Below are 8117 nucleotides of genomic sequence, written 5' to 3' on the forward strand. Positions count from 1 at the left end.
GCTTGCGAGCTTGTGTTTAATTTCTTTTATATGTCAAAAGTGATTGACTCAAGATATACCTTACACTAATCCTGCCTCATAAACATAACAAAGGCAACTCATTTCCAAATGGAACTATAACCACAGACATACAAGTTAGGATTTACAACACATATTTTTTGGGACATAATTCAATCCATAAAATTGTTCCAAACCATGGATCTAGAATGGCCTTTCTTCCATTATTTCAGTCTTCTTTCATTTCTTTCATTCATGGTCTAGAGTTTTCTGTGTACAAGTCTTTCACCTTCCTGGTGACATTTCTTCCTAGGTAGTTTCTTCTTTTAGATGCTCTGGTCAGAGGTCATATTTCCTTCATTCTCTTTCCCACTTGTATAGGACCACATCAACTGTGAAAAGGGATCTTTGTATTTTCTCCTTCCCAATGGAGATACCATATAATCTTTTCTAAAATTGTATTTTATCTTTTCTTATCCTATCTATTGAAAACCCTGGTGGCATAGTGGTTAAGTGCTACGGCTGCTATCCAAAAGGTCCTCAGTTCAAATCCACCAGGCACTCCTTGGAAACTCTATGAGGAAGTTCTACTCTGTCCTATAGGGTTGCTATGAGTTGGAATCGACTCAACGGCATTGTGTTATGTATCTATCAGTCTGTCTATCTGTCTACTTATCTATCATCTATCTATCATCATCATCCGTCTATAACCATCCATCAATGCAGCCATCATCGTTATCCATCTGTCTATGATCATCCATCCATCTACCTATCCATCCATCCACCCGTCCACACATCCACCCACCCACCCATCTATCAATCTATCTATCTACCTACCTATTTACCTACCTACCTACCATCTATTTTTTTCTAGCTTATGATCTGGCTAGGATTTTCAGAACGATGTTGACTAGCAGTGGTGAGAGTGGACAGCATCGCTGTCTTTTATCTGACCTTAATGAAACCAGTCTTTCTGCATTGAGTATGATGTTAACTCTGGGCTTTTCATACAATTCACTTAATCTTCTTGAAGAATTTCACTTCCCCTCCTATTTTGTTGAGTGTTGTTTTAAAAATCAAACCAGCAAAGTGTGTTGAATTTTGTGGGTTTCTCATAATCATAAGTACCCTTTATTCTATGGGAGAATTTTCCTTTCACTCCTATCTTGGTGATTTATTTTACTTTATTTTATTTTCAAATCAGGAAATTGTGTTGAATTTTATGGGCTTTTCATAATCATAACTACCCTTTATCCTATGGAAGAATTTTCCTTTCACTCCTATCTTGGTGTGTTTTTTGTTTTGAATTTCTTTTCAAATCAGGAAAGGGTGTTGAATTTTGCCAAATGCCTTTTCTGCACTGTCTTATTTATCTAGTGCTACTATAACATAAATATCACAAGTCGATGGGTTAAACAAAAAGTAATTTATTCTCTCAAGTCTAGGAGGCTAGAAGTCCAAATTCTGGGTGCCAGATCCAGGAGAAGGCTTTCTCTCTCTGTCAGCTCTGGGGGAAGATCCTTGTCACCAATCTTCTCCAGTTGAGGAGCTTCTAGCGCAGGAATCCCTGGTCCAAAAGACACACTATTATCCTGTCTCTTCTTTGTTGGTGGTATGAGTTCCACTTCCCTTTCTGCTCGCTTCTCTCTTTTATATCTTGAAAGAGATTGACTTAAGACACAACCTAAACTTGTAGATTGAGTCTTGCCTCATTAACTTAACTACTGCTAATCACACCTCATTAACATCATAGAGGTAGGATTTACAACACATAGGAAAATCACATCAGATGACAAAATGGTGAACAATCACACAATACTGGGAATCATGGACTAGCAAAGTTGACACACAGTTTGGGGGCGGAAAATTCAATCCATAACATTCCATCCTTTGGCCCCCCAAAATTCATGTCCTTGCTGCATGTAAAACACATACACCCTCATCGTATGATAGCAAAAGCGTTAAATCAACTCCATGTTCAAATTTCAAAAATTCCTCTTCATCTGTGAAATCTAGAACACAAGTTATCTACTTCCAAATTACAATGGCAGAACAGGCACAAGCTAGACATTTCCATTACAAATGGGGGGAATTGGGGGGAGAGAAGGGGTAACAGTTATCAAGCAAATCAACAGAACACATGATGTTAGCTCTCAAGGCTTCTAAATAATCCTCTGTTCATTGAGACTATTTAGACAGTGGCCCTGCCCTCTAGACTTTAGGCATTGATCACACTCTACAGATTCTGAGTGGAGGCCCTTTGGCCCTGGCCTTCAGCTCTGCCTTCCAGGCCCACTGGAACGGCAACTCTGCTCCATCACATTTGGGCAGCCCTATTCCCCTAGTCCATCTGAGTGGCGACTCCACCATTTGAGACCATAGACGTCATGGCCCTACCCTTTGAGACTGAGGCAGCTCTGCTTTGTGGGTTCCTTGTTTCTTCAGCTTCTGCTCCCTGGTTCCTTGGCCCCTCAGCCCCTCGGACCTCACCATCCACATCTTGCCCTTCTGGGGCAAGAGTGCTAAAGCTCTTTAGCTCCACTGATAAGTGCCTGGAGGCACCCCACTCCACCAGTAAACTTCAGCTGGAAGCCACTCAGATGTGTTGCTCCGTGAGTTGGCAAGCCTAGCACCACTGATAAGTGCCTAGAGGCACCCCACTATGCCAGGAAGCCTCCTGTGCAAAGGCACTCAGCTCCCTGGCTCCAAGGGTCAGCTTCAGAGGTGTCTCACACTGGTCTCCTGGTTCTGCTGCTGCTGTTTCTCTGCTGCTACTTCTCTCCATCTGTGCCATCTCCAGTGTAACAACTCTCCTCACTTCCTTCTGAGTCCTCACTAGAATTGTCTTTGATGTCCATAATTTCCCCAACAGTCTTTTCAAGGCAAGAGTCTAGGCTCTTACTATTAGGCACTTTAAAACTTCCAGCATCTATCCATTCAGTGTTAAAATCACTTCCACATTTCAGGTATCTTTTAGAGGAGAACCGTACTCTCTCTGTACCAAATTCTTTGTTATCTAGTGCTGCTATAACAGAAAACCATAAGTGGATGGCTTTAACAAACAAAATTTATTCTCTCACAGTCTAGGAGGCTAGAAGTCTGAATTTGGGGTGTCCCATCCAGGGGAAGGCTTTCTCTCTCTGTCGACTCTTGGGGAATCTCCTTGCAATCAATCTTCCCCAGTCGAGGAGCTTCTCAGTGTAGGGACCCCAGGTCCAAAGGAACCGTTCTTCTCCTGACTCTTGTTTCTTGGTGGTATGAGGTCCCCATCTCTTTCTGCTTGATTCTCTCTTTTATATCTCGAAAGAGATTGACTTAAGACATAACTTAATCTTGTAGATTGAGTCTTGCCTCATTAACATAATTGCTAATAATCCTACCTCAATGACTTCATAGAGGTAAGATTTATAACACATAGGAAAATCACATCAGATGATAAAATGGTAGACAATACTGGGAATCATGGTGTAGCCAAGTGGATGCACATTTTTGAGGGATACAATTTATTCCATAACATGCACTGTACCTATGAAGAAGATCATGTGAGTCTTCAAGGACTTTTCTGGGTTGGGCTTGTCTCTCTGTTGTGAAGTTACAGGTAAACAGGTGGGGGTAGATGGTTAGAATGTCGAATGTACACCCAGGATCTCAAGGACAGCCGGAGCCATCATCACCATTTTGCTTAATAATTAGAGCTGGTGGAGTTAGGTTTTAAATATGACCAATCTACAAAGAAGACTAAATCTGAGTTAGCAAGAGAAACCTCTTGTAAATCATATCGAGGAGTTAAAAGTTAGTCTGTGGTTTCAACAAGAAAACTACTGGAACTAATAGAAAGATTCAGCAGAGTGCAGCGTACAAGATAAATATATAAAAAAAACTTCAATTCCTACACACTGATCAAGAGGACTGCAAAAAAGAAATCAAGAAAGCAATACCATTTATGATACCCCCTAAAAAAATAAACTACTTAGGAATAAATTTATCCAGGGACATAAAAGACCTATACATAGAAAAGTACAAAACTGCTGCAAAAATTCAAAAGAGACATACGTAAATGGAAAAACATATCATGCTTCTGGGTAGGTAAACACAACATTGTGAAAATGACAATTCTTTCTAAAGTAATCTACAAATGCCATGCAATCCCGATCCAAATACTAACGTCATTCTTTAACAGGATGGAAAAACTAATCATTAACTTTACACAGAAGGGCAAGAGGCACAGGATAAGAAAAGCACTAATGAAGAAGAATAAAGTAGGAGAACTGGCACTACCTGACCTCAGAACCTCCTATACAGCTACAGTAGTCGAAACAGCCTGGTACTGGTACAACAGACACAGTGATCAATGGAACAGAATCGAGAACCTGGACGTACATCTATCCACCTACCGTTTCCTGCTTAGAACCCTTCACTCTCCCCTCTCCACCTCGCATCCTGGAAAGGCCCCCTGGGAGGTGGATTCTCGCATTTGCCCTGTTAAATCAAAATGGATTCCATTGATTGACAATAAGTCATCCGCGGTTGAGTAGAGGAAGGCGGTAAGAGTTGTTTTTACCAAAAACTTCTGCCTGGTTTTCCTGTGAATCGAGCCACCCTCACTGACCAATGGAATCCTGATGGCTTTTCAGTAGTAAATTGGATAAACCAATCTGAAGTAAGCTTCTCTTGTTTCTTCATTTCATCATTATACAGCCAATCACTGCTGATCCTCCGTGGAGTACCTTTGCATATGTTGTTTCGTGCTACTGGATTTGAAATCTTCTGTCCAATAAACCTCACCTAATAGATTAATTTTATTATTGACTCAGTTTCTTCTGACAGCTCTCAGCCCCATTCCTCTTGGCTCTCGGGGCAGTGCTGGCCCTGATTTCCATGGTTCCAGGATCTGCACCTGACAGGTTTATTTTGTTATTTTTAGTCAGATAATCTGTTTCCTACTTTCATTCTTAAAGCTTATCATTTCTGTCAAGTTTTATTAATGTTCACTTGATTTTTAATAGGAAATTTCAGTTTCCTTTTTCACTCCGTTGGTTTACAAAATGGAACAATCTGTTTATTCATTAAGTCAAGCCTTCACTAACATTTATTAATATTATGTCTCTAATGATACATGTCCTCAAGGTCACTGTTTTGGCCACATTTCCTGGTTTTGACTACTTTTATTCTTCACGGTCACAATGACTTTAAATTGTTTTTTACCAATTGTCACATAGGTCATAGAAAGCTTTTCCTGGAATCGCATTCGAAGTATATAAACAATCTTTTGCTTTTTGATTTGTTTAGTTTTGTGTCAACTATTTGATTTTTGTTTACTGTGACTTTGATTTCCCTGTGCAAGAACAGTTACCTATCTAATCTCAGCTTTTTTTGGTGGGAGGTGATTGTTTTACAGCTTTTTTCCTAAGTGAACACTAATATGCAGTAAAGGAGAATTGTTAAATATGGTAAAATATTGCCTTATTTGAAATTAGCTGACATTTTCTTTATGACTCAGTACATGGTCATATCTGATGAAAGTTCCATCGGTGTAGCTAAGTGTCTTTGATAAATATCAGTTTGTATTCACTAATTTGTTGCTGTTTTTAGGTGCTCTCCAGTAGATTCCGACTCATGGCAACATCATGTGACAGAGCAGAACTTCCTCATAGGATTTTCTAGGCTGTAATCTTCATGGGAGCAGATCTCCAAGTCTTGGGTGTGAGCTGCCAACCTTTCCTTTAGCACCTGAGGGTTTAACCCTGGGCCACCAGGGTTTCTTATTCACTAATTTAGATACACTAAATCCTCAGTATGCTTACATTTTATTGCATTATACACATGGTGATCTCACTGGGAATTGTTTTTAATTTTTCCCTTCAAGCTTAAGGATTAATCAATTTTTTTGAATTTGTGTCTTTCTATTTAGTCATGTTTCCAACACCCATTTTTCTGTGCATACATAGACATGAATATCCTATTTTCATGTTTAATTTCCCTGTTGTTAGTTGCCAACAAGTTGATTCTGTCTCATGGTGACTGCATGTATTACAGAGTAGAACTGTTCCATAGGGTTTTCTTGGATGTAATCTTAAGGGAAGCAGGTCGGCAGACCTGTTCTTTGGTGGTTATGCAAGTAGGTATGAACCACCAAGCTTTAGTATAGCCGTCCAGTACAAACTATGCCACCCAGGGACCTTCTTTTCCCTACGAAAAAAACAAAACAAAACAGTTGCCATGGAATCGACTCCAACTTGTGGTGACCCTATGTGTGTCAGAGTAGAACAATGCTCCATAGGGTTCTCAGTGACTGATTTTTCAGGATTAGATCACCAAGCCTTTCTTCCAAGGATCCTCTGAGTAGACTCAGACTTTCAATCTTTCGATTAGCAGCCCACCGAGTTAACCATATACTCCACCCAGGAACCCTGGTATTTTTTTTTTAAATTGGAAGAGTAAAAGAGGGATAGTTTATATTCATAAATATATGTACATATGTGTGTCTATGTATTGCAAAAGCAGGGACGTGTGCAAGGCAGGAACATGTCAGAGAAGGAAAACTCAGAAGTCAAGCAAAGTAGGATTTTTAATAGAGAGTGCAAGTAATCACCCTGTCAAAGCCATAAAACTTAGAAGACCCAGAAAAAAAACTCAGTCCCATAGACTTTCGGCTCTCACAAGTTTCAATATATATAGTGAATGATATCGATGGCATTGATGGTGATAATAACCTGGATTATAGCCAATCCAGTATGCTCTCCTGAGCTTCAGCGTCCAGAGTGGTTTTTGAGGTTTCATCACATGGGCGTGATTGATTGAGTTTTTGCCCATGTGGTTGAACTCCAGCCCTCCACTTGCCTCTCCATCTCCCAAGTCAGGCTGGTATCATGAGGCCCAAAGCCCTGTCATAAGAAACCAAACTCCATTTTGTAAATGCCTCAGCATCTCTTTTCTTCCAGCCTATGCTTGGACATTACATATTTCAAAAGAACAGGCCCTCTGGTCTTCCTAATCAACTAACCCTCACACTCACATGCAAAATCCCAAGTAACCATCCAGAGGTAGTTCCTCCCTTCTCCAGATCTCCCTTTTCCCAGCTACTCATCACATCTGGGTATCCAGATAAGGACTCCATACCTTTTCTGCCAAATTTGTGCCCCCAGATCCCAGTTTCCTGCCACTTGTTTTAAATTAGCCAGTAGTCGCTAAGTCCACGAAACAGAGTGTACTCCCCTCCTGGATCCTATTAAAGGCTAAGCCCAGGTCTGTTTGCGCTCTCTGTGATTCTCCTCTTCTTTGGTGCTCCTGGAAGCTCAGTGTGCATCCCTAGAGTGTGCTCCTCTCTGGGACCTGCGAGTAACAGTCATTTCTTCGTTTTTGGGTGCCGAATGTTAAACTGCAGCTTTGTCACCAAAGAAACCCCCAGCTAATTTCCACAAAGGTTGTCTCACCAGCTGACCCCTCTGTGTGGCTGTGTGTTTCCTCTTGCAGTGGGCTGTCATTTACCTCTTCATATTTGATGTTAACAGAAGCCCCAGCTATCGAATCACATGGTGGGTCATTCTGGCATGACCAGCTTCTGGTCATGTGTATAAGTTATCAGATGAGGACCAAGGGGCCCACCACGAATCACAAAGGCAGTGCTATCACTCTGGAAATTCCAGTGCTTTAGCGGTTCCCTCCCAGGAGGCAGGACAAAGGCCAGAACTCTCTTTGGGATTGTTGTTAGTTGCCATTGAGTCCATTCTGACTCATGGTGACTCCATGTGTGCAGACTAGAACTGCTCCATAGGGTATTCAAGGCTGTGACCTCTCAGAAGCACATTGCTAGGCCTTGTCTTCCCAGGCAACTCTGGGTGGGTTTGAACCACCAAAATTTGAGAACTGAGCTATCTGTGCAATCCAGCAGCCATAGACCCCTGTTAGGTGAGATCAAATTTCTTACTACAAAAGTAGAACTTTGGATTGGGATCATTGAGCTTTCGCATGCAGGTGAGGCGATTGAAAACCCCATGGCTTGAGTGAGGCCCATTGTAGTCTTCAAGGTGGCATCTCTGCTTTTCAACACTTTAAAGAGGTCTTTTGCGGCAGATTTGCCCAATGCAATGCATTGTTTGATTTCTTGACTGCTGCTTCCA

The sequence above is a fragment of the Trichechus manatus genome, unplaced genomic scaffold (genome assembly GCF_000243295.1).
Source record: "Trichechus manatus latirostris isolate Lorelei unplaced genomic scaffold, TriManLat1.0 scaffold00120, whole genome shotgun sequence".
In the NCBI taxonomy this organism is placed as follows: domain Eukaryota; kingdom Metazoa; phylum Chordata; class Mammalia; order Sirenia; family Trichechidae; genus Trichechus; species Trichechus manatus.